We start from the raw sequence: 25,180 nt of genomic DNA, 5'->3' as shown, positions 1-25,180 counted from the left end.
AATATTATACATATAATCAAATCAAAGTAATAAACAAAGTTTTATCAAATAAAATTATACACTAAATTTATAGTAAAAATATTTTATGTTGGTGTCTGAGGACCCTGCTGTCGTGGGGGTCAAGCAAATCTGAGTGGCCTGTGCTGCTACCTGGGGTCATGGTGACATCTCAGCCCAAGCTGTTGATGAGGACCATATGTCTGGGTCCATGGTCCTACCACAGCCAGAGACTTTGTTGATGTCTGTGGTCTGTGGTACCATCAAAGGCCACATGGATGCTCAGGGTCTAGGCCTAATCTTGTGGCCATGCTGTGTCCAAGGGTCATGCCATTACCAGAGCCATGCCGATCTGAGTGGTCTACATGGTCACATGGGGCCATGGTGACATCTGGGCCTAGGCTGCTACTGAGGTCCATCTCTGGGTCCATAGTCCTGCCACAGCTGGGGTCTGTGTTGATGTCATGGCCCATGTGGCCACCAAAGGCCACATGAATGCCTGGGGTTTGGCCACAACCTGTGGCCATGTTGGTGTCTGAGGGTCGGCCGACACTGGGGCCCTGTTGATCTGAGTGATCAGCAATGTCACATGGGGCCATGGTGTCATCTGGGCCCAAGCTGCTGCCAAGGGCCATGTCTGGGTCCATATTACTGCTGCAGATGGGATTTGTGATGATGTCCATGGCCCATGTTGCCACAAGGAGTCATAAGAACTATGTACGTTGAAATTGGAGGGCTGTGTTGAGCCAGCCCCACCCCTCGCTGGCCCTGGGATAGCTGGCCTTACCCCTCAATGGACACCGTGAGCAGGAGAACTGGCACCACCCTCCTCCCCATGGGGAGAGCTGGCCCCTGTACTTAGGTGAGACGGCCCCATCCCTCACCATGGGGTGGGTAGGAGAGTTGGGCCAGATGACATAGGCCTGATACAGGGGCTGAGATCCAGACTGAGGTTCTCTGGAACATCAGTGTGCTCTTAACCACTAAGCCATCTCTCCAGACCCAACTTAATATTTTTAATTAAAAATTTTGGTTTTGGTGCATGTTTGTGTATGTGTCTACATTTGAATGTGCAAGTGCACATGTGTGTTCGCATGTGGAAGCCCAAGGTTGGTACCAGTTTCTCCATCAATAGCTCTTCACCTTGTTTTTTTGACATGGGGCTCGTCTATTCAACGGCACCAACTGGCTGGAAAGCATCAGAATTTCCTGTTCCTGCCTCTCTCCAGCATGGAAATTATGCTGCTGCTGCCAGATCTGGTTTTTTGTTTTGTTTTGTTTTGTTTTGTTTTTTTTTTTTGGTTTTTCGAGACAGGGTTTCTCTGTGTAGCTTTGCGCCTTTCCTGGAACTCACTTGGTAGCCCAGGCTGGCCTCGAACTCACAGAGATCCGCCTGGCTCTGCCTCCCGAGTGCTGGGATTAAAGGCGTGCACCACCACCGCCCGTCCAGACCTGGTTTTTTTATGTGGATGCTGATAGTCCAAACCCAGATCCTCAAGCTGTGCAGCACACACATTACCAAATGAGCCATCTCCCCAGCCGAACTGTTTACTATTGAGTTGTATGAACCTTGCTGTTTCAGTCTTTATTGTTTTATATAGAAATGTTTGCAAATCAACAAAAATACAAATTGCACTATCTGTTATATATACTACAGATATCATCAGTTCAAACAATAAAGAACCCTGGCTGTATTCTTTAATCCTAGCTTCTTGTTTAGGAAAGATACATGTGCTGTATTTAAAGATCAAATTGCAGTTCGTGTCTGGATAAAACGAAATATTTGTAAGTAATTCGGGTTCAGCATGAGTTCACTGGCATATCCAATTTAACCTTACTTAAACTGCCCATCTCGAATATAAAGGTAACTATGAGGAAGCTGAAAGTTTTAAATCCCTTCTGTGAAGTGTGAAATATGAGAAATCAACCTCATAGAACAATAACCACAATTGACTTAAATGGGAAAGTATCCAGAGCAGTGTGAAGAAGATGCCCTGCCTGGGATCTGTGGACCCAGTGCAACCTTTTCCTATACTGTTCTAGATGATCATGGGCAGGAACTTACATGTGAACTCATGTCTACAGTGCCAAGATGTGGTGAACATGAAATCCTAGAGGCTGAGCCCTGATGGGATGGAGTACAATGAGAAGCTATTTCATCAAGAAAGGTCACTTTAAACAGTACAGAGTTTTGGCGAGTGTGACAGCGTTCCCTCTATGCTTCCTCCAGTTCTTCTCTAGGCACTGTCTCTAGAAGTCCCAGAAGTCACTTTGCAGCCTGAGGTAGAAGCAGAAAATGAGAGAAGATATGAGCTCAACCACCTCTCTCAGGCATCAGTAACTTATCTGAGTTACCCCAGCTGAGAGAATGGGAAAACTTTGTTCTCGTTTGTGTTGGGCACTGAACGTCCAATTCCCATCCCCCAACTGTGTGTGAGAGTGCACACCGAGCTTATCATACCTAAGGACTGTGAGAGTGAGAGTGCCCACCAAGAGTAGCATACATAAGGACTGTGAACTTTATGGGTCTCTGTTCTGACAGGATGAAGGCCAAGCTTATCATATTTAGGAATGTGAATATTATGGAGTCTCCAGATATTCATCCAATGGCAGAAGAGAAATTTTACTTATGGTGCATATTTTGAATGGAAAGTTGAATAGAAGAATAGCATGAGTTTTGATCATCATTCCCCTCCCCGCCCCCCGGCACAACACCTCAACACAGCAGGACATGTAAGCTTTGCGTAGCTCTCACTATCCCCTCATACAAGGTAAATGTGAATACGTTGCCTTTGGAATTAAATATTTTTTCTTCATAGAAACCTCTTTTCTGAGGAGTGAGAAATGAGGTGAAATCATGTTTGACAAAACTAGTTCAGTGCTAACAGAAAATCATAATCAATGTAGCCTGCTCATCGTCCAGCTAAACACTTCAAATTAAACACATGACATGGCACAGAGGTGAACAGCCAGAGCGAAATGAGAGTAAATCACATCAGGATTATAGTAAGATCATCTAGGAAAAGACAGTTTCAATGGAAGCAGAACGACAGAAAGATCTGTTCATATAATTTATATTAGAAACTACAAACGTTTTTTAGACATCAACAAGTATGTCTGATTTTAAAGTAGTAAACAGTCTGTATTCCACATGAAAAGATTTTCTTCTAGAACAATGAGACCCTTTAAGGCTGAAGACAGCATCAGGCCTATAGGTAAGCCTCAGCATGAACTAGTGATTTAGAAACAGAAGATTTTCCATTACTAATTCACTCTCCTACACTGTTGGAGAAATTCTGGGTAATATAGTTAGAAAGCGAATATATTACACATAACAGAACAAGCGTTCATCACCTTCAGTTATTCTTTAATCTTTGACATCGCCATTGAAACGGCTCCCCTTGCCAGACGTAGATGAGGCCCAGAGTGCAATCTCCAGCACTGAGAAAAGAAAGAGAAGAACAGCGGCTCTGGAGAGACAGTTCAGTTAGGAGAATATTTGCCAAACGCTCCTCGTGAAGGCCAGGGTTAGATTCCCAACCTGCATGAAACTTGTGGGTGGGGGTGCGTTAGTAATCTCAGCCACAAGAAGTGGAGGCGGGAGGCCAGGAGTCACCCCCCAATACACAGCAACGTCCAAGCTAGCCTGGGATACATGAGACCCTGCCTCAAAAAAAAAAAAAAGGTTTCCTCAGTATTTTTACAAAACAGTCATTTATGTGTCTTCTTCTGGGAGTTATTTTAGTGATCGACGTTTAGGTTTTCTCCAAAGGTCTATCTACTTTGTACAATCATTTTCCCCTCTCTCACTAAATCAAAGGAACAACAATAGCATATATATATACATATCACATACATATACACACACATATACACACATACATATACACACACATACATATACACACATACACATATACACACATACACACACACACACACACACACACACACACACACACACACACACACATATATATATATATATATATATATATATATATATATATATATATATTCCCTCACCTGTTACCTGTTTCCATACTCTGGATTTCATTATGTCAGCATCAGCCTGACATAATGTGTTAATGACCACATCTTTGTAGTTTGGTAAGATTTTGTCTGCCCCCACGGGCACTATGGACATGAGAACCATCTTGAGGCTTTACACTTTGTAGATTGTCGTGAGAGGTCACTTATTCTGCCTACACTTGACCTATTTGTTGAAGATATATGAATGCTCCATGTGGACACTTTAAAGAGTTTTTCAAAAATACACAAGTCGAATCACCATTGTTCTCCATCTCCCATATCCACTTTGCAATCTCCCAGTTTTTCGTTTTGGCTTTAGTCGTGTCTGCTTTATGGGGAGTGTTTTCCACATCTACAACTCACGGTTGTAAGAAATGATCTTTATTCTTCCCTAACTGAAATTAATTTTGCTCTCAAGTCCCCACATCCCCTGATGCTGAAAACTTTCCGATTTATGTTCTTCCAGGTGAAACGCAGACTCCCTGGAATAAGTATTAGGGAAAATTATTTCTCTACCCACCCATTTTTTTCCTGTCTCTTCTTCAACCGTGGGGGCGGGGTGTTGAGGGGGTAATGTGAGCTGCCAGAGACTTAGATATGATTCCAGGCCTAGTGTCAGGGCTCTGGGGCTTTCCATTTCCCTGTGTTCAGTGTCCATCACTGAGGCCGGCTAGTTCTTCCCTTCAACACGGGCTGACGAGTCAAAGTCATTCTGGCTGGCAGACTTTTTTCTTCGACTGTATCGTGTCATCTCGTCTAGCATGCTGCTCTAAGCAACGCTGAAGCTGTGAGGTAAAACCAGAGACTGGAGATTCTGTACTGATGCCCACACCTATTTATAGAATTCCCAGACTCTGTGCTCTGCTCTGGTGTCACAGCGAAGGAGGCCATCCTATTGCAGTTTCAGAGCTCCCCTAAAGAGAGAATGTTTTCTACCGACTGTCCTGTTGCCTTTGTCTCGGCTCGTGTTTGAATCCTTAGCAACATGCGCTAAAAGAACTGTAAGAGCATCAAATAGTTGTTTGAATTTTATTTCATTTATTTACTTATTTATGCAGTGCGTGCGCGCATGCCTTCTCGCGTGCGCATGAGGTCATGCATACGCGGGTTGGAGAACAACTTTCAGGAGTCAGTTCTCACCTCTTACCATGTGGACCCCAGGGGTCCAATTCAAATTACCAGGCTCCACAGCAAGTACCTCTGTCTGCAGAGCCATCTTGCTGACCCACATCATATATTTATCTTAATCCATTAGCTTATGGGTTAAGTTCTAAGATCTTATTTGTCCAGCTTTTTGCAATCAGATAAGTAAAATTGCATTTTAAGTAACAGCAGACCTCAACTTACTCCTCCCTGGGAAGTCCTGTGGTGCTGACTCCAGTCGACTTTGAGAAGCACCATCTTTTCCGATGATTTACAGACGCCTCCTTAGCAACTTTACTGCTCATCAAAAAGTGGTGATTTTCTCATCTATCTTAAAATCTGGTGTGTTGGCTTGTTTATGCCAAACTTTAATTCTACGTGATGAACTTTCAAACGTGATTTTAAACTGTTGTGAATAAAAGCAAACAAAAAACTCTCAAACCACAGTTCTGCCAACTTCTTGGTTTTGTCCTTCCCTCAACATGTCAACTGAGATCTTTTAATCTCAGCTAATTGATGCTTTTCAAAAACAAGTTGCTCTGCTTGGTGTCTTCTCTTCCATTTGTTTTCCCAGATGAAAACCCCCATCTCAATTTCCAAAGAAGGGTGGGCTTAACAAAGCACAGGAAGAAACACCACTTGGCTTTACTATCTCCAAATTTCAGCTCTTGACATTTACTCCATCACCGTGTTACTGCACACACCTGGACGTGCAGTGGGGGCTACTAAATGTTTTCAAGAGCACTTGGTGGAATAAAAGTCCTCTCCTGTTCCGTTCAGTACACGTTGGCTCAACTGCCATTGCTCTCCATGTGACTCTCTTTGCTGACGTAGCTCTGTCTTGTTTTTTAGTCTACTAACTCATGTTTAGGGGCTAAGTGTTTTTAGTTTTATATGCCAGTCTTATTTCTGTCTGGAAACTGAAATGACTTATTAATAGTATCAAAGTTTATATTCTTAGAATTCTCATTTGCCAGTTTGTTTTTATATTAGAAAGAGTTTCCTTGATGTGCTCCCCTCCCTATTACCTGCTGGTAACTTCTGTATCATTTCTTTGCCTGTTATTTTATAAAATATATGTAGCCATTTGAGAATTTTTATTTATGGCTCTTAATATAATTATAAATGCAATTATTATCAATAATAACATGTAAAATGGAGAATATAATTGTTTTTACTTTCATATACTTCGGAGCCTTTTAGTATTTTCCTAAATTTTTAAATAAGAGCTTATACAAACTTAAAATATGTGGGCATCTAGTCCATATGAGGCACTGTATTCATTGTACTCACTAAATTATCAGACACTGTCTTTGATTATACTACAAACATATATACCAGCTTGCACCAGAGAATGGGAAGCTGGCCATATTGCTTCTGCTAATTGGCCTGTGACTTGTATTTAAAAAAAAAAAAAAAAAACAAGTCTTCTTGCTACAAAGGTGAAAGCCCACACTCCCAAGGAAAGCAGGACCTTTTCTCTTGCAAGGTTTCTGTTTAACAGGGTGCAACTGCATTAGACTTTTGGACTCTACACATGCAAGATGCATCTTCAACTTTTTCCAAGAAGAAAGAAAGCCTCTGTTTGGGACTTCAACAAAGAAATCTGCAGTTTACATAGATCCATTGCTATGACAGTTGATCAAACTGCATTATCTATTTTCCTAAAATCCCTTCCCTTTTACCAAAGCTACTGAACACAAGTCATCTTTGAGGACAATAATCTAATCCAATGTCAACAGCTTCCCTTTGAAGAGAACTGTCACTTTGTGTCAATTGTAGGAATTTGTGTCAATTTTTGAAATCAGTTCATATTTGCTCTGTAGTACATCATTTTGCTCATGTCTCAAACAACGGAAGATGTACCTGAAATTTTATTGAATATGACAGTTCCATTCTCTGGTGCAGATGAGCATGAAAGGCAAAGGTGAATATTTTAAGTGCAACAAAAACACCTAACTAAAATGGCCCAAAACTGCAGTGTTTAAATTTTACTTGGCATCATTATCACTGACTGAAATAAAGTGAGCTAAAATTAGTATATCCTTAAATTCTCTATCTTCCTATTTGTTTTTGGTCTAAACTTTGTATATCTATAAAATACTTGTTTATCTTTTACTTACAACATAGAAATGAACACCGTGAATACTTGTCATTTAAGCACGGTGTTCATATAGGGTGATGGCTCTCCCATCTTATACACAAGAAACTATGAATCAACTTGTTTTTCAGAGATCAGAGAAGTTTACATCCCATCATTGCCTGCCTTTCCACTCTCGGGGAGAGGGGAGACCAGAAAGCAGACTCATTCTGTGTAAAGTGTTCTCTCTGTCACTGAGTGGATATCTTATTTGGTATCATAATTCAAACAGCTGAAATGATGTTCAGCTCATTTTCCAAGGTCAGTTCTTTTCTGAAAATTAATATGCACTCCAAATTGAGAAACTTGAGAGCATCTATCAATCTTAAAATTTTCTGCCCCCCAAATCTAAGATTGTCCTAGCGTCTACATTTGTTTTGCTCTAAAATGGAACCACGGAAAATTTAGCACACCACACTGTGTCAGTAATATAAGGATTAATACTCAATATATGGAGAATATATGAAAGAATATGTCTTTTACGACATTTCTTTTTATGAGTGAGAAGGGACCTAATAAATTACTTTATTAAATCTCTTCTCACGAGTGAAGATAAATGTCATCAAGGGCTTAAGGTCTTGTGCATTACATATAATGTACAGTTCTGTCGATCTTCTATATTTCTATATTTTGTCAAAATCATCCAATGGGCTTTACTTCATCATCAAATAACTTTTTTTTCCTTTAAGACAAAAAAAAATGAAATAATGTATTGAGAAGAAAATGTCTGATTTCATTTAGTTTCTTTCCCAAGTTGGTACATGTGCTGCTGGGTTACTCATCTTTTATACTCACCCCTGCTTCCTACAATTTCCCATCTCCAAGTGAAAATCACTGTCGGGCTGATTTTTTTTTATTATTATTGTTTAAGAGTAGAGATATTTTAGATTCTTTCCTAACTGCTCCTTCTGTATTTTTGGTGTTTGTCTGACATGCTATGACTTGTAGAAACTTATTCTTCTTCACATGGCATTTTAGTAATCTTCATCAAACACTCTACTGTATGTGAAAAACTCAAAGTTTCCATCTGTTGGGATGTAACTAGGTGGTAAAGTGCTTGTCTAGCATGTACCAGGCTCTCTGTTGAATCCCCAGCATCACAACATAAACATTGTTTTTAAAAATCGCAATTACCATTCTGTTACTCTCAAGGCACAAAACTTAGCAAGCTCTCAACCCTGTAGCTTCTGTCTTTTCATTATTATCCCCACTCTTTCTGTTTTTAAATGCTTTGACTAAACTTCATAATCTTTCAACTAGACAACTTTTATAGTATGCTAACATGATGGCTTTAAAACATTTTTCCTATCATTATGAAGAAATATATTTAGATTATGACTTACTATAGATATATAATTAAAATCAAATGTAAGTTGGTAAAATAAAAGTTTCAAAAACTACTCTGAAAATACGCACAATGACATTCTCTATTCTACTCTATTCTATTAAAGAAAAATTAACTTTACAACCTTGGTGAGGGTTTGCTCTCTGTAATTGAAAAACACTGCTATGTCCAGCTATGGTTCTTGCTAATGAATTTCCCACTTTGGCAGCAAAACGTTTTGTGTCTGACCTACTGCAATACATAACTTCTTCTCTTAAAGCCTTCTTTGGGCTGCTGGATTCTGATTTAACTTATTAGCATAGCTACAGTCAGGGGTCTTCCTGTGTGTGCTACAAGTCTACAGGTAATTTATTCCATGTTGTAGCTGTACATGTCTTCCACACATGCTTCTGAGACTGCCTCCTTTAATTCTTTGCATTTTCTACCCCTCTAGACTTTGCTCAAAAAACCCTCTTCCCTTTTATAAATAATTTTCTAATTCATCCCCAAACAGAGCTATGCTTTTTTGTTGTTGTTGTTCTGCCATTGCACTTTTATAAACAGAAACAGGGGTATCCACAGAACACACTCCCAGAGAGGCCCTTACCTTGCATGCATAGCCCTTCAAATGTGGGCTAAACTAGCAGGATGATTGTCACCTCATGGTTGAATCTCTTCAAGTTTTCTATTTCTTGGTGTGTTCCCTATGAATTTTCACACTTTCATTCATTAAACAGGTTGCCCAAGATTCTTCATTACACAGGAAAAGAAGCTTCATTTTCATCTAGAAAGTAGTTAATGACTGGCACTTGAGTTCCAGCGTAAACAACCAGATATTAAAACCCTAGACTAAATGTGTGGCACAAACATTTTCATCTGCTGGACATCAGAAAATGAAGTAGTACAGTGCCTAGTGGGGAGGGAAGAGGAAGGAGCTTGTTCTCTAGCTTTCTGGAGAAGGAATCTTTCTGCCAAACAGAGAGAACAAACAAAAACAAAAGCAAAAACAAAAAACAAAACAAAACAAAAAAGAACTTCAGGACAGGTCATCTACAAATTGAAAAAAAAAAAAAAGAGTACCTGGGAAGAGGGATGGATTTAGAGAAATCTTGCCCATTCACCCAAGGGTCACTAAGAATCACAGGCTGTGTTGTATCAGGTGAAACTACTAGGCTGGAGAAGTCCAAGGGACCCAGAACCGGGAGCAGAACAATCCCCAAAGCTCAGTCAGGTCGGTGGGCATGCAAGTCTTACCCATCATGGCTAGATGCTGCTGCATTCATAGAGAACTCAGAAGGGTCACACTTTAGAAGCAGTTGCGTGAACTTGGGGATAAAGGCTCTTTTAAGCATGGCCTAGCAGTGCTTAAGACAAACAGACAAAACCAAACAAGAGGACCTTAAAATAATACTTCATGGCAAAATATAGTTTAATCTTCTTAAAGAAAAGTTAAAAAAATCTAAACCATTCAACTGTGTGCTCCGTAATATATGAAGCTCATAAAATGTAATATAATGCAAATATGACTGCACAAAGAAATGATGAAACTCTAATCCTAGCCAGAAGAAAATCGGAGCAGAGGAGCCAAAATTAGCAAGAATGCTTTAAGATTTAAAGGAAAAGATAAACTTAATGAATGTGGTATTAAATAGAATAATTTTAAAAGAACAAATATAATTTCTAGGGCTGAGCAATGCATTTGAAATGAAAAAGTAATAGTCTTATTAGCACATTAAAGCCTCAAGAAAAACCAAAATCAGTGAACTAAATGTATGAACATAAAAATATATTCAAACTGAGTCTCAAAAAGTATTTGGACTTGCATCACCTGTAGATGGTACTAACTGGCTTAACATATGAATGTATGTATTTACAATAAAAGAAAGGAAGGAGAATCAGGAAATTTGTAAAATAAATAAATAAATAACCAAAATACATAAACTTCATGAAATTCAGTTTATGATTTCAATCCACAGAGATCCAAAGAAAGCCACAAGGATCATCATAACCAAGCTGTGATACACCAATCGTGGAAGAAAAGCTTCAAAGGACCAAGGACCTGACTCGTGTTCTACATAGAGTGAAGAAACACAAAGTTGGCTGCAGACTTCTCATCAAGAGCACAGTCAAAGTCAACAAAGTGTTGTATTTAAAGTGCAAGGAACTCAACATACAACTCTAGATAGATTGGGGGGGATATTTGTAGGTTAAATAACACTACAAAGATGAGCAAAAAGCTAAGAGAATTCACACCCAACAGATTAGCCCAAGAGGAGATGTTAAAAAAAAGTGCTAAATGTTAAAAAAAAGTAGTCAAGCTGAAAGAAATGTGTGCTGGTTGCATAGAGAAAAGCACCTCAAATGACATACAGTTGAGTAAATATTAAAGACGCTTTTCTTGTCTTTAAATTTTATTTAAAAGACAGTTAGTGGTTTAAAAAACAATATACAACAACAAACGTACTTCTGTGCAGAGGAAAATAAATGACAAAATTAACAGCAGGAGTGGAGGAAAAATGTGATGTTCTCCTGCTGTGGTGAGTCCTTTCACTAGATGTGAGATGTGACTGTCTCACAAAATGTCAATGTGGTGTTGGCCAAGAGTGGCCTCCGGGCCATATCTGTCCTAGATTCTGCTTCCGTGAGTTCTACAAGCTAAGAGATTTTGTTTTTACCTTTTACAATGTTATTTACAGAAAGAAAAGATGTCATAGACCTCATATAACCTACAAAGTAAAAAGAAAAGAAAAAGACTATTTGGCCAACAATAGAGTGATATTGTAACGTGGAAAGGACATAGGCCAACAGTGAAGCTAAAGTAGAACATGAAAAATACTACATACATTTCAAAGAATAAAGGAGAAAACCAAAATGACCAAGACATAAAAAGAGAAAATGAATCCCAAGAGGATATATCTGAGCTCGAGAATACCAGTACTTCATTAAATATGAATGATCTAAACACACTAAATGACAGGCAGATTGTCACTGCAAGACCCAATCACATGCTGTGTACAAAACTTCCTGAAATACATAGACACTTATATACAAGACTAAAAGTATGAAACAGGACATATTAAAAAAATTAGTCTATAAATATATGTACATAGTTTAAATGAAATTTTCCCATCAAACAATGCTTCCTCAAGATCCAAATGGTCATTGGACAAAAAGCCCAACAACAGGTATGAGAAGTTCTATTTTGAGATTTTGGTCAGGATTGTCCATGGGACTCCTAAAAGATTATCTCCTATTGTTATCACCCTGGGTTGCTTTCCAGATAAGTCTATATTGCTAAGACACCATCCACTTCAGACACCAGGCCCAGAGGTCTCTGAGCTGGAACTGACCTGAATGCCTCATCCCTGAGGACGAACTTTCATGGTACCAGAAGGCACCATGTATGCTTCCAAGGGAGGGAAGCATCCAGGAGTCCTACCCAGCTATGGCACCTAGAAAACACATCGACAATGAGCATGGCATGATAAACCTTGAGGTGAAGTAGTGGCACACAAACTTTGGCAGTAATCAATAGATCTCTACTGGACTTAAGACCCTCTCAACAAGAAGGAACTCATACCTTGTACTGAAAACCTAACTAACTACCCAGGGCTAATGAATGCATCTTATGAGGAGAACCTACAGCTAACTACCACTTACTAAACCAGACTAATGCCTGATGACATTCTACATATTTTTTTCCTTTTACCCCCAGATAGTCCTCATCTCCTACCAAGGAACTTTCTCTTTCAATAGACAAAAACCATTACAAGACACCAAACCAAAGCAAACAAACACGCACACAAAACACAACCAATCAAAATTCAGAGTTGTGGAGGCCAGTCCCAACTAACATATCTACAATACAACTCCTGTACCTGAGACTTGGGGATCATTTTGGGAGACTGGGCACAAAGATTGCAAATGACAGAGAACCAGGAAGGTTTCTGTGAAACCGCATCAAAGGCCACACCCTTAAATTTTACTGACATGACTGCCTGAACAGGAGCTGAACAAGGACTGCACCAATAGACCTACTGACATAGATAAGGAAAGCTCCTGAGGCTTCAGCCCTACACAAAGAAAATGAAAGAATGCTGAGAGTGGGAGAGTTAGTCTTCCCCAGGGAACAGCACACCGAAACAGTTATCCAACCAAATTTTATAATCAGATAGCTAGACAGACAGATACATAGATAGACAGATAGGTTTGTAATGACAATTAATTTTCAAGAAGGCTATGAATTTGAAAAAGAGCAAGGCGGGGGAGGGGCTTGGTCCTGCCTCAACTGAATGTACCAGGCTTAGCCGGCCCTCATGGGAGAACTTACCCTGTTGGAGGAAGGGATGAGGGGTTGGGGGGAAGGTGGGGGAAGCAGGAGGAGGGATGAGAGGGGGATCTGTGGTTGGTATATAAAATGAATTTAAAATTTTTTTTTAAAAAGAAAAAGAACAAGGAAAAATATATGGGAGGTTTTGAATAAAGGAAAGGGAAGGGGTGAATTTAATTCAGAAAAGTAAATTTTTAATAAAAAAGAAAAGAAATAACAAATTACTCCTGAGAAGCAAAATAGTGTTGTGAATGAAAGTGTGGGCTTAGTGTGTAGACGGCCATTTAAATAACCATAACAGTAACTACCAGCTCTATGGGTTAATTACTTTACCACTGTGTCTCTACTTCCTCATTTGTAAAATACAGTAAAAGATATTTTTAAAAGAAATCATTAGTATGAACAATGTAGGATGTCTATATCAATATCTACAAATAGTCTTTTATAATGAACAAGTTTATTCCCTTTTAAGGAAGTACATTGTTATTTCATAATGATAAGACAGTCAACGAGATAAAAAAAAAAAGGCCAAACCTGTATGCTAATAAAGAAAACACGAAAACAACTAAAGAACACAGGAAGAAGGTTTTAAAACCTAAATATTGGTGAATAGTTCAGCCCTCCTTTTCAGCAATTCATAGAGCTAAGAGACAGGGAACTCAGTGTGTAGGTGATCTGAACTACAATATCAATAACTTTGATCCCCTTGACTGTAGGAATCATGTCACCTAAAACCTGAGACGACATATCACTGTTAAATGCACAGTGAACTTTTATTATAATAAATACATTAGGGTACAAACAATCTGCAACAAATTTAGAATTATTAACTGCTACATGGTATCTCCATTCCATATGTGAATTAAGCAAGAAAGCAATAAAGACAAGATATAAGGAAAGTGCTTAAATGTCTGGAAGTTAAATAATGTTCTGATGCTGCTGTCAAATGCTGAAATAGTAGAAAGTATTTTGAAGGAGATGAAAAGGAACACAACATGCTTCTTACCAAGGCAATGTTTTTGGTGAAGTTTATAACTTGACATGTTGAGATTTAAAGAGGAGAACATTCTAAAAGTTATTACCTATGCAAGGAAAAGAAAGGGGTGATATCAAAGAAGAAAGGTGATGGGAAACAATGATACATGACTGTGTCCAAATTTCTATGTCTCAGAATCTTCTGAGGGGGATAACTGATACCTGGGTTAAAAGATAATTGGATACCAACCCACAAAATAGCTCTGGAAAGATTTGGGGCATCTCTCCCTGGTACATATTTTCACAATCCAAACACAGTTAAATCTTGAGGATTTTATTCACTTTGCCAACCAGTTGTGTGTTCACCACCACAGTGAGAGTTTATCCCCGGAGGGCAAGAGAAAATATTTCTTACAATGAAAGGGATGACCTTACAGATTTGAAACTCTTTTTGATAAGTTTAATTAAATGTAAAAAAAAAAAAAGGGTGTTGAAAAAACTTGGGCACCCCTAATTTCAAAAGGAAATATACTATGTTCATGGACTGGAAGATTGGAAATTGTCAAAGTATTCATCCCCCACACCCCACCACCCCCAGATTAATTTACAGGTCTTTAAAACTCAAATCAAAATTCCAAAAGTGTTAGTTCTAGAAATTATGAATATTTTTCTAGTAATAAGATTGACACCTCAAAAATTTACTCTAAAACTATAGTAATCAATGCACTGTGTAATTAATGACATTACATGTACACAGATAAATGGAGAGGAGTAAAAAGTCCCCAATCATACACATACAGAGTCAATTGTTTTTCAGCAAGGATTTCAAATCAGCCAGTGAGAAAGCAGTCTCTTGAAAACACTGCAGGAGCACTAATTGTTCATTTGTGTGTGGGGATGCATGTATGTGTATGTGTTCATGTGTGTGTGCATGCAGACACCAGAGGTGGATGTCAAAGGCCTTTTTCAACCATTCTCCAACCTTATTTTTGAAACAAGGTCCCACATGGATCCTGAAGCTCACTGGTTTGGCAAGACTGCTGGACAATGAGGCCCAGGGATCTTCCCATTTCTCTACCCTCTACCTCCAGTGCTGGAGACACTGACGTACACTGTTGTGTGTACCTCTTTACATGGGTGCTGGCCTCCTCACACTCAGGCAGCAAGCACTGTAGTTGCTAAGTCACCTCATCAGCCTCAGATATCCATTTTCAAGTTTGACATTTTCCCATCTCACACCACATACGTAACTTCATTTGAAACATAATAAATAACTATAAAACTTATGAGGAAAATAAAGCATAACTTCCTGATTTAGCAGTAGTCAACCATGCCATAGAATATTCCCAAACGAACCCTTAAGGAAAAGAATTATTATGAATCAAGAACTAAGAACCTTTCATTTTAAAAGACATTGAAAGCCAGTCACACACTAAGATAAATTATTTGTATTGCATGACGTGACAAAGGACTTGGAAATGAGACTATATGAGAACTGTAACTCAGTATGAAGGAAGAAAAGCTTCAAAGATTGGTGGAAGCCATAGGTTTCAGGGAAGGGGCCTAAACAGCTATTAAACTCATGAAGAAATGGTTGTCTTCACTAGTCATGGGGGAAATGCACATTACACTTAAATTATGCAACAGTACAATTTACTCAAGGGTTGAAATTTAAATGATTGACTACTTTAAAAATTTGGAGCAACTAGGACTTTCACGCAGCACTTGTAAGAATGTAAAATGGCACAGTCACTTTGAAGTCATTTTTGTCAAGTTAAATTTGCATTTATCATAATGCAGTATTTTCGCTCCTAAGTATTTATTCCTAAGAGAAATGAAACATATGTCTACATAAAGGCTGGTTAAAACGATTCACAGCAGCTTGATTCATTATAGTCCAAGCCTAGAGACAATCCAAGTGTCTATCCACAGTTTGCTTGTGGATAAACAAACTGTGTGCTAGCCTTACAGTGAAGTACCACTCAGTAGTAAAATGGAATGAACTACTGAAATGAAACATAGATGAATCTCAGAAACATTATACTGAGCAAAGAAGGCCAGATACAGAAGAGTGCATGCTGTGTGAATCCATGCATAAAGAATACTATATCCAGAAAGGGAAACAAAGGTTGCCAGGGCTTAATATTGGCACTGGGTGACTATAACTAAGTTACCTTTCTGAGATGTTGACAGTATCCTGTGCTGTGATTGGAACTGAGTTTCATAGATGGATAAGTTTGTCAAAGTTCATCAGTTTTGAACATTTAAAAATAAGATCACTTTATAGTATAGGAATTATGCCTCAAAATTAAAAATGCTAGAAGATACTTAATGATATCTTTAGAGTTTGGTATCCTGTCTCCTACTTGAAAACACTAATTGTATAGTCATATATTCTCAGCTGTTTCTACAGTATTTAGCAAACAATATGTAAACAGTAAATGTTAGATGAATAAAATACACAAACATCTGAATAAATACATAAATGATAATGAATATTGTCAGAAAACATGTAAGCCATTTTAAAGTAAAAAAGGGCCAGTGAAATGACCTGGAGGATAAAGGCATTTGCCATCCTATGATGCATGTCTGATGACCTGAGTTCAATTCCTGGGATCCACATAAAGGTGGAAAGAGAAAAATAACTCCACCAAATTGTCCTCTGACCTCTACATATGCACTGCAGCACACACACCCACACACATATCACAATCACACAATGATAATAGATTGTTTGTTTGTTTGTTTGTTTGTTAAGACAGGGTTATTCTGTGTAGCCCTGACTGTCCTGGAACTGGCTCTGTAGACCAGGCTGGCCTTCAGCTCACAGAGATCCACCTGCCTCTGCCTCCTGAGTGCTGGGATTAAAGGCATGTGCCACCACCTCCAGACTGATAATAGATATTTTTAAGAGAAAATATATTGGAGGCATCCTAGAACAACTCCCTGTTTGAATGTTTTAAGAACATACCATGACATGATTCCTGATATTCCACCATTAGAAACAAATAATTTTGAATATGGCAATCCTAGCAGTCTGGATCAGAAGTGCAAGACCAATATCATCTACATAGTGAATTCAAGCCCAGCCTGAGCTATGTTGGATCATGTCACCAGAAACAAAAATACAAAGAATAACAAAAAAAAATTATTTTGGACAGAAGGAATGGTTTCCCCAAGATTCAAGATTTCCATTTTTAAATGTAGATATATCTGTATAAGGATTAAAAAAATCACTAACACCAGCAAATAACAACACTTCAGTTGTACTGAAATTTCTAATAAGCAGATATCAGAATAGCAAAAAAGTTTGACCTTCTGATGTGGGAAAGAGAGAAAAGAAGGACTCAATGAGGGGTACTGCTGGAGAACATTAGCATGGGTGGTGGGTCTTGGGTGAATTAAAAGGTGTCAGGAATTGTCTGTTTGCACAGGCAGTGAGGAGCTAGAAGGAACAGAAGTGGTATGAAGGGGAAGTGGGAAATATCTTTTGATCCTTTTTCCCCTAGAGAAAGCTATAGACTGAGTCAGTCTGTCTCTTGGAACATTCCAGAAGATGATTCTCTGGGACAATGGCCAACACAAGAACCATCTGTTTGGAAAGTTAGAATGTAATGCTTCTCAAACTCCTCTTTCCTTTCTCCTCAAACCCCACTTCCAAACTGGCACACACTGTGCTGACACCTCCCTGGGTTTCAGTTAAATTGATAATAAATTTTATGTGGACTTAATTGACATTAAACAAGTAAAATAAGCATTACATTTTAGAAAATATTTCTTTTCTTCCAGAATGCCCATACCAATTGGAAAGCACAAAGATGGAAGATATAATCCAGTTAAAGTTTGGATGATGTGCCTGAGAAAATGCATCAAATCACACTTCACATTCTTCCCCCAAGACATCATCAAGCTACATTCCTAAGCAGCGTGGCAGTTGAGCAGGGCTATGGACCAGTTCTGGAACATTAGCTATGTGTTCCTGGCTTGGAAAAGGCAGTGAAAGACCCTTTCACAATTCTTTCTTCTGCCCTTCTTCCCTAATTTGATTACTACTGACACTGATAAAATAGTGGAGGTACTCTCTGTTTGGGACTTCAGAGACTCTAAAGGGAGACAAACAGAAAAAGGTGGGAATAACTTTTGTTGTGCAAAGTCACTGTGATTTAACTTAATTTCACCTATAGTAACTGATTATAGCTAGTAGATGTTTTATTCAAAATAATTACTTAAATTGCAATCAAAGAACAGGAAAAAAATAAACCTGTGCCTTAGAAAAAATAATGGGAGTTTCTGCAATGATTCTCCCACTGATGCACTTAAAAAACATGATGCATTTGCTTCATCCTTAAATTTTCAGTGTGCTTCTGGCTGGGTCAAGCTGATAGCAAAGTTCACTAGACACTGGCTGTGGATTTGAGACTTAGAGGAAGACTGAAGTCATAGCAGGTCCAGAAACTGATAGCTAATTCCAGTTCACTGGTATTAAAAAATCTTTCAAATCTTATTCTTCCACAGGTAGAATGAATTGTTCCCTGGTCATGTACATATAGAGGCATTGCTGTGTTGGTCGTGTACTACAAGTTAAGGCTCAAAAAAATCACCAGCTGCGAAAGCAACATAAATGGATTCTAAAGTGGCTGACCTCATCTGTTAAGTCTCGTGCCTGAAGAAGCTGATGTCAACTCAACATGTAATCTTCAATTTGCACAATAAATTATAAATCTGGAAAAAAACTTTCAATGCATTCCTATTTATTTTTAGTTATTACAGAAACTTTTCAAAAGCTTGGCAGCATAACAGAATTAGCAGTGTAAATACAGTATCTTTGAGAAGTAGAAAGTGTATTTGATGAAAATACAGTAAGGCTGTCTCCTTGTGTACTTACTATATGATAGTGTATGGAGTGAGAAAGATGTGTATAATTCAACTTTTTTTTAAATCTTTTCAAATCTCTATTTACTTCAAAGAGATGTTTTATATGGTGATTCATGTGAAACCTTTATAAAATACTACATTCAAGAAGATTTCTCATGAAGTAGCTAATGAAAAGGACATGCATTTGTCTTGCAAAATGATGTATTAATTCCATAATACAAGAATTGGAAACTTCTAAAGAAGATAAAAAAGTAAATAACTTAGATTTTTGGAGAGAGAACATACACACACACACACACACACACACACACACACACACACACACACAGAGTCTAGGTTACATAATCATATTTTTTATATATGAAAAAACTATAAAGATATAGAGAACATCATTAGCACCGACCATACAAAAGCTGACCATGGTTCAAGTTTGACCTATTTCGTTTTCCTGTTTGCTTATTAGAAAGCACGCATATATATAATTATATATATATATATAACCATATAGTTACTATATATAACACATATATGTATATATGTGTACGTGTGTATAACACTATATATGTAAATAATATATAGTAACTATATAGTTATATACATATACTATATACATATGTATATAGTTAGGGGTAGGTATCCCCACAGCACAATATGGAGCTCAGTTCCCAAAGTCAAGGAAGCCACAGGGAGCAGAAGGCTAATAGCTGTTAATGCAAAAGTAAAACAGAATAAAAATCTCCCCATCCCATGTTAAGCAAAACTCCAGCTGCAGGCAGAGAGAGGGGGACTTGCTCCTGCCTCAGCCCCCAAGACTCTACAGCTGGCCTGCAGAAGGAATTTGTCCCTGTGGCTGCTTCCAGCTGCTAATATCTTCTGCTTCAGAGACCGTCCAGACCTGCTGGACAAGGAGAGCTGAACCTGCTGCACCAGTTATCGACCTGCAGACTTTCTCGTGGTTGGCACCTGAAGCCCTCTGGGAGCTTTTGAGCCTCAGCGCTTCCTACACCTGTAAGAGCTCCCAGCAATACCCACTGCTACCAAGAGTGCAAACCTGTTTTGCATAAATTCCACAAAGCAATCTGTTGAACGTTTTATCCCATCTAGGGTTGTCAATCCCATACTGGCAATAGAGCACCTCATGTTTGTACTGTGTAGTCTTCCCACTTTACTCTTGGAGGAGAGTGGGACAAGAACCCAGTTGAAGATGGAAGATAGTCTCCATCAACCATGTCACTGTGAAGGCAAGTATCTAGTCTTTTCGGTAAATGGTCTCTATATAAAAATACTTTAAAAAAATCCTGTGGCTATGAATAGAGGATAGTATAGGAGGATCACTCATTTCAAGTCAAGGCAACTTTGTTTGAGGATCCCTCCACTGACAGCACTGGTCAGTGTTGGTTTGTCTACGATATTCGTCATTGGCCTTGGGTATCTGGAGAACCAGGTAGAGGCTATGAATCCCTAGAGAAATGTATCCCCATTATTTCAAATTGGGAGACAAGGAAGTGTGTGTGTGTGTGTGTGTGTGTGTGTGTGTGTGTGTGTGTGTGTGTGTTTTAATTTTGTGCTTTATTAAAGAAAACTGTTAGTTCCAAACATGGGGATGGGGATGTATATTAGTGGTAGAATATTTGTCTATCATGTGCAAGACTCTGAATTGATTCCTACCAGCACTGAAAAGAGGAAGCATTTTATTATTTGTTTGTTGTTTGTTTTCTCAGATTTTGTTTTGTTTTGTTTTTAAGACAGTGTCTCTCTACAGCCCTGGCTGTCCTGGAACTCACACTGTAGACCAGGCTGCCCCCGGCCATGAGAGATCTTCCTGCCTCTGCCTCCCCAGTGCTGGGACTAAAAGTGTACACCACCACATCTGGTTTATTTCACTATTATTATTTTTCACTCAACAAATGTATACCAATGATGAGAAGAGAGAACTGGGTTTTAATGGAAGCAGGAGCAAGGGATAAAAAAGGAAGTAATGGAATACGTGCAACAAAAAACAGAAGAGGGGGTCCTTGTGGAGGGGACCAGCAGAGGCAAGGTGTTAGGAACCTGTGGTATTGTATTCCCCCAAATATTGTGCATGCTAATAAACTTATCTGGGGTCAGAGACAGAGCAGCCACAATATTAAACATAAAGGATAGGCAGTGGTAGCACATGCCTTTAATCCTAGCATTCCAGAGGCAGAAATCCCTGTGTTCAAGGATACAGCCAGGCATGGTGACTCACACCTTTAATCCCAGAAAGCAAGGCTTTAATCCCAGGGAGTGGTGATAGAAAGCAGAAAGGTATATAAGGCGTGAGGACCAGAAACTAGAAGCATTTGGCTGGTTAAGCATTTGGCTGGTTAAGCATTCAGGCTTTTGAGCAGCAATTCAGCTGAGACCAATTCTGGATGAGGACTCAGACGCCTCCAGTCTGAGGAAACAAGACCAGCTGAGGATTTGGTGAGGTGAGGTAGCTGTGGCTTGTTCTGGCTCTCTGATCTTCCAGTGTTCACCCCAATAACTGGCTTCAGGTTTGATCTTATTAATAAGAACTTTTAAGATTCCTGCTACAGGAACCCAATGGAGGAAGGGGGTGAACAAGCAAAAGATATAATGGCATTTATATGTGAAAATGCCGTAATGAAACCCATGACTTGTATGCTAACTTAAAATTTTAAATGAAAAAAAAAAAAAAAAAAAGCAAGTTCCTAATTTTGACAGGTGTCTTTAATCCGGGTGTCATCTAAAATCTTATTAACATACTTGTCTGTTTTGTTTACAAAAACAACTATATCAGATTATAACCTTTCTTTCAGTTGCAGGAACTATCAGCTAAAGTGAAACACAGACTACAGATTACCACGTGGAGCCATCCAGGATCCATTACTTCCAGGAGGGCTTCCAAGTCCAGAGACAGAATAAAGTGAAAGTGCCCACAGGATCCATCAGGTCCCCCACCATTCTGTCTAGAATATCACATAGTGCAGGCTGTACCGTGTTTTCCATAACGTAAGATGGAACTGACGTTTCTGACGTGCCTTGAGTTCTCCCTTCTGGCCAACATAAACCCCTCTTGCTGGAAACCTGAGTTTACCTGCTACAGCTTGATCCTTGGTGACCAGGAAGAGCAATGCATGTTATCCATGCAATAACCATCCCCACACTGGCATTATACCCAGCTCAGGTTTACCCCTCTCTATGCTGATAGCCCAGGACCTTTTAACCTCGCCTCCATGGTGTCGTCTTTCAGCAGTCTCAACATTTTGTTGACTGCCTACGCATTCTCTCCAAACTCCATATCTTCTGTCAGTTTTGTTTCTCACATTGGAGCAGGCCTAGATGATAGGAGTTCCTGCCATGCTAAACTAGTCTGGAAGGAGGCTTCTAGTTCCTATTGGCCGGCTCCTGCTAACAGAACAATCAAGATCAAAGTCAGTCCCTCCTAAAACCTGAGCTCACACTCAGTCCCCACTGCTTCCTCATCCTCTGTCTTCACTCCATCCAATTTAGATGAAATGTAGATTTTCCCATGAAATATTTTAATATGGGACATGTCAGGCCTCCCATTACTGTCTCTGACAGACATCACGATCTCTTTCCCCAGCCTCTGAACATTTACAAATGTATGACCACAGCCATTGGAGCATCTCCTACCCCATGGCACTATGAGATTCTACTGGACTCTAGAGTCTGCCACATTGCTTTCTTGCTCCTCTTTTAAACTCCCCGCCTACTAGTCAAGGCTCCTTTCAATGCAGACAAAAAAAATCATCTCGAATTATTAATAATGAGAAAAGAGGCCCATGTTGTTTAGTTCTATAGATTTGCAAGCTTAATATAAATGTTATTGTACTATACACATTATTCTGCAACTTGATATTTGCAATGTATAGCATGTTTATGTATTAGATGCATGTATTTGTTGCTCATTTCTTTGCTATTGTTGAATTTGCATGTCAGTAGACAATTTGGTTATTTCTGTATTTTGCTATTAATTTAGGCGAACTTATTATGATTAACTTTTTAATGTTTTGTTATACATATTCAGTGTACGTAACATGGGTTTCATAAGTACATTGTCATACAAGTCTGCACTATGTTTTGACCATGTTTTCCCCTGTTCCTCCTTTTCTGCCTTTAGTCACTGTCTTTCCCTTCACAACTGCACTCTACTTTCATGTCATGTACACATATATATGTTGTTTCCATGCAAAATTCAGGATCCACAAATGAGTGTCTCTGTGGATATGTTCATGTGCATATATTATGAGGAATAGCCATAGGAATACAGTTGCTGAACCATTAAATGTGTACTTTATGGTACTAGAGGTCAGTGTGTGTGTTATATTCTCAATTCTAGAATTTTATCTAATTGTCCAAAGATTTACCGTTTTACTTCCTCTTCAGTTAACAAAAGTTCTTAAAGTAATGAATGTCTTCACTTACCTGACTCATGATATTTTAGTTCTACGAACTTCTTCCCTAAATCAATCTTATAAACATATCTGGAGGTACCTTCATTTTAAAGTTTTGGTTTTATGTTTGAATTTTGAATTTTTCTGACACTGATATGTACATGGTATGAGCTAGAAACCCAGTCTCCTGTCTACACATAGAAAAGCAATTCTCATCGTACTACCCAGCAGCTGATTTCTCATTAATGACAATTTTGTTTTTCGTGAGGTTTAAATGTAGTGAAATTTGTTCCTCAAATGAATGTTTAGGGGCAGGAATCTTGTTTTTGAAAGTAACTGCATTTAGGAATTCCAGAAGATGTAAGCTGTGGGGCAAAGTCGTTGTATTGCTATGTCAGTGGTTCCTAGATTGACATAATTCTGGGATAATCCCAGTTAGCTTTCACAAGTACAAGCACACATTACAAAAATCATGATGTCTATTCATAGCTCTCACTAGCTTTTCTAGAATAGGAGGAACACACACAGAGAGAGAGAGAGAGAGAGAGAGAGAGAGAGAGAGAGAGAGAGAAAGACAGAGAGAGAGAGACAGAGACAGAGACAGAGACAGAGAGACATAGACAGAGAGGAAAATGTTACCATATAGTTTAGAAGTCAGACTAAGTGAGCTTATAGATGCTTATCCTTTTAGTCCTTGGATAGCAATTCATTTGTCAGATAAAATTGTTCAGTTCCCCAAACCCTTCTTTATAGTCAGAGAGAAGTGTAGCTCAAACCCCTCACTAAAGAAGTGTTTTGTTTTGTTTTAGCAAACAGAGACCATTACAAAAATCCACAACTAGTCAAACTCTACATAAAAACAGCTGTAGGGTGCCTGTTCCCAATTTATATGTCTATAATACAACCTCTACACCTAAAGTTCAGGGAAAATCTTGGAAGAGGGGGTGGAAAGATTGAAAGAGGCAGAGGACAAGGACATTGCTGTGAGATCATGTCTTCTATGTGTGACTGTGAGATGCACCCATAAAATGTTAAAAACATGATCACCTAAACAAAACTAAAACAATAAGAACACCAGCTGACATTCCAATACAGATGAAGGAAATCTCACAAGGACCCACACCTAGATGAAGAGCTATAGACAAGACAGTTAATGGCTGCTGAGAGGGGAAGAATCGATCTTCTCCAGGGAGGAGCCCCTAGTGTGTTGTCCAATCCCAAGTAGTCAGCCCTAAACACATACATATATGTGCAAAACAACACTAATTAGGCTCAGCAAGTTTGAGTGTTGGGGGGGCATAAAGATGATAATAATTGAAGGAGGAAATGTCCTTAATTTGAAAAGTAATTGGGAACACAGGAGGAATTGGAGCCTGGAGTGTGTGGGGTGGAAATGATGTAAATACATTAGTCTTGTATGAAATTCTCCAAAAAAAATGCAAAAAAAAAATTGTTCAGGTCTTACCTTGTCTGTGTTATTCCTATAATTCTAGGTTTTGTCCTTTGAAATTGGAGAAAATTGCTTGGTTCCCATGAAGGGAAGTTTGTTGTTGATCAAAAGCTACTCCACTCATTTTCAATTTATCTATGAAAAATAATTTTTGAAGTTTATTTAGATCATTTATATATTTCAAAATGAAATTCTGCATTGTGATAGCCATGACAGCTGTCTGACAAGTATTTTCCCATTTACACACACACACACACACACACACACACACACACACACACACACACACAGCCTCTAGGATCAGAATGGAATGGCACTTTCTCTAAACTGCTTCTCAGGGAGTTCAGGCTTCATCACATGACTTGCTTTGAGGTATTAATTAAGGGGGGAAAGCATGAGGAGCCATTGCCCCATCCTACATGTCCTCCTCCCTCACTGGTTTTATTGGCTCACACACTGCAATAAAACATATATCTGCCTCCATCACTGAACACAGTCTCCTTCTACATAT

At 38.8% G+C, this 25,180-nt stretch overlaps 1 pseudogene; it reads left to right on the top strand.

Moving 5' to 3' along the window:
• Positions 1-630: 630 nt before the first annotated feature.
• On the top strand, positions 631-18,562 carry LOC128100458 (ATP synthase membrane subunit K, mitochondrial-like; annotated as a pseudogene).
• The last annotated feature ends 6,618 nt before the right edge of the window (positions 18,563-25,180 follow it).

The sequence above is a fragment of the Peromyscus californicus genome, unplaced genomic scaffold, assembly GCF_007827085.1.
Source record: "Peromyscus californicus insignis strain IS unplaced genomic scaffold, ASM782708v3 Scaffold_7__1_contigs__length_154581171, whole genome shotgun sequence".
NCBI classification, from domain to species: Eukaryota; Metazoa; Chordata; class Mammalia; order Rodentia; family Cricetidae; genus Peromyscus; species Peromyscus californicus.
This window is presented reverse-complemented; position numbering and strand designations above follow the sequence as displayed.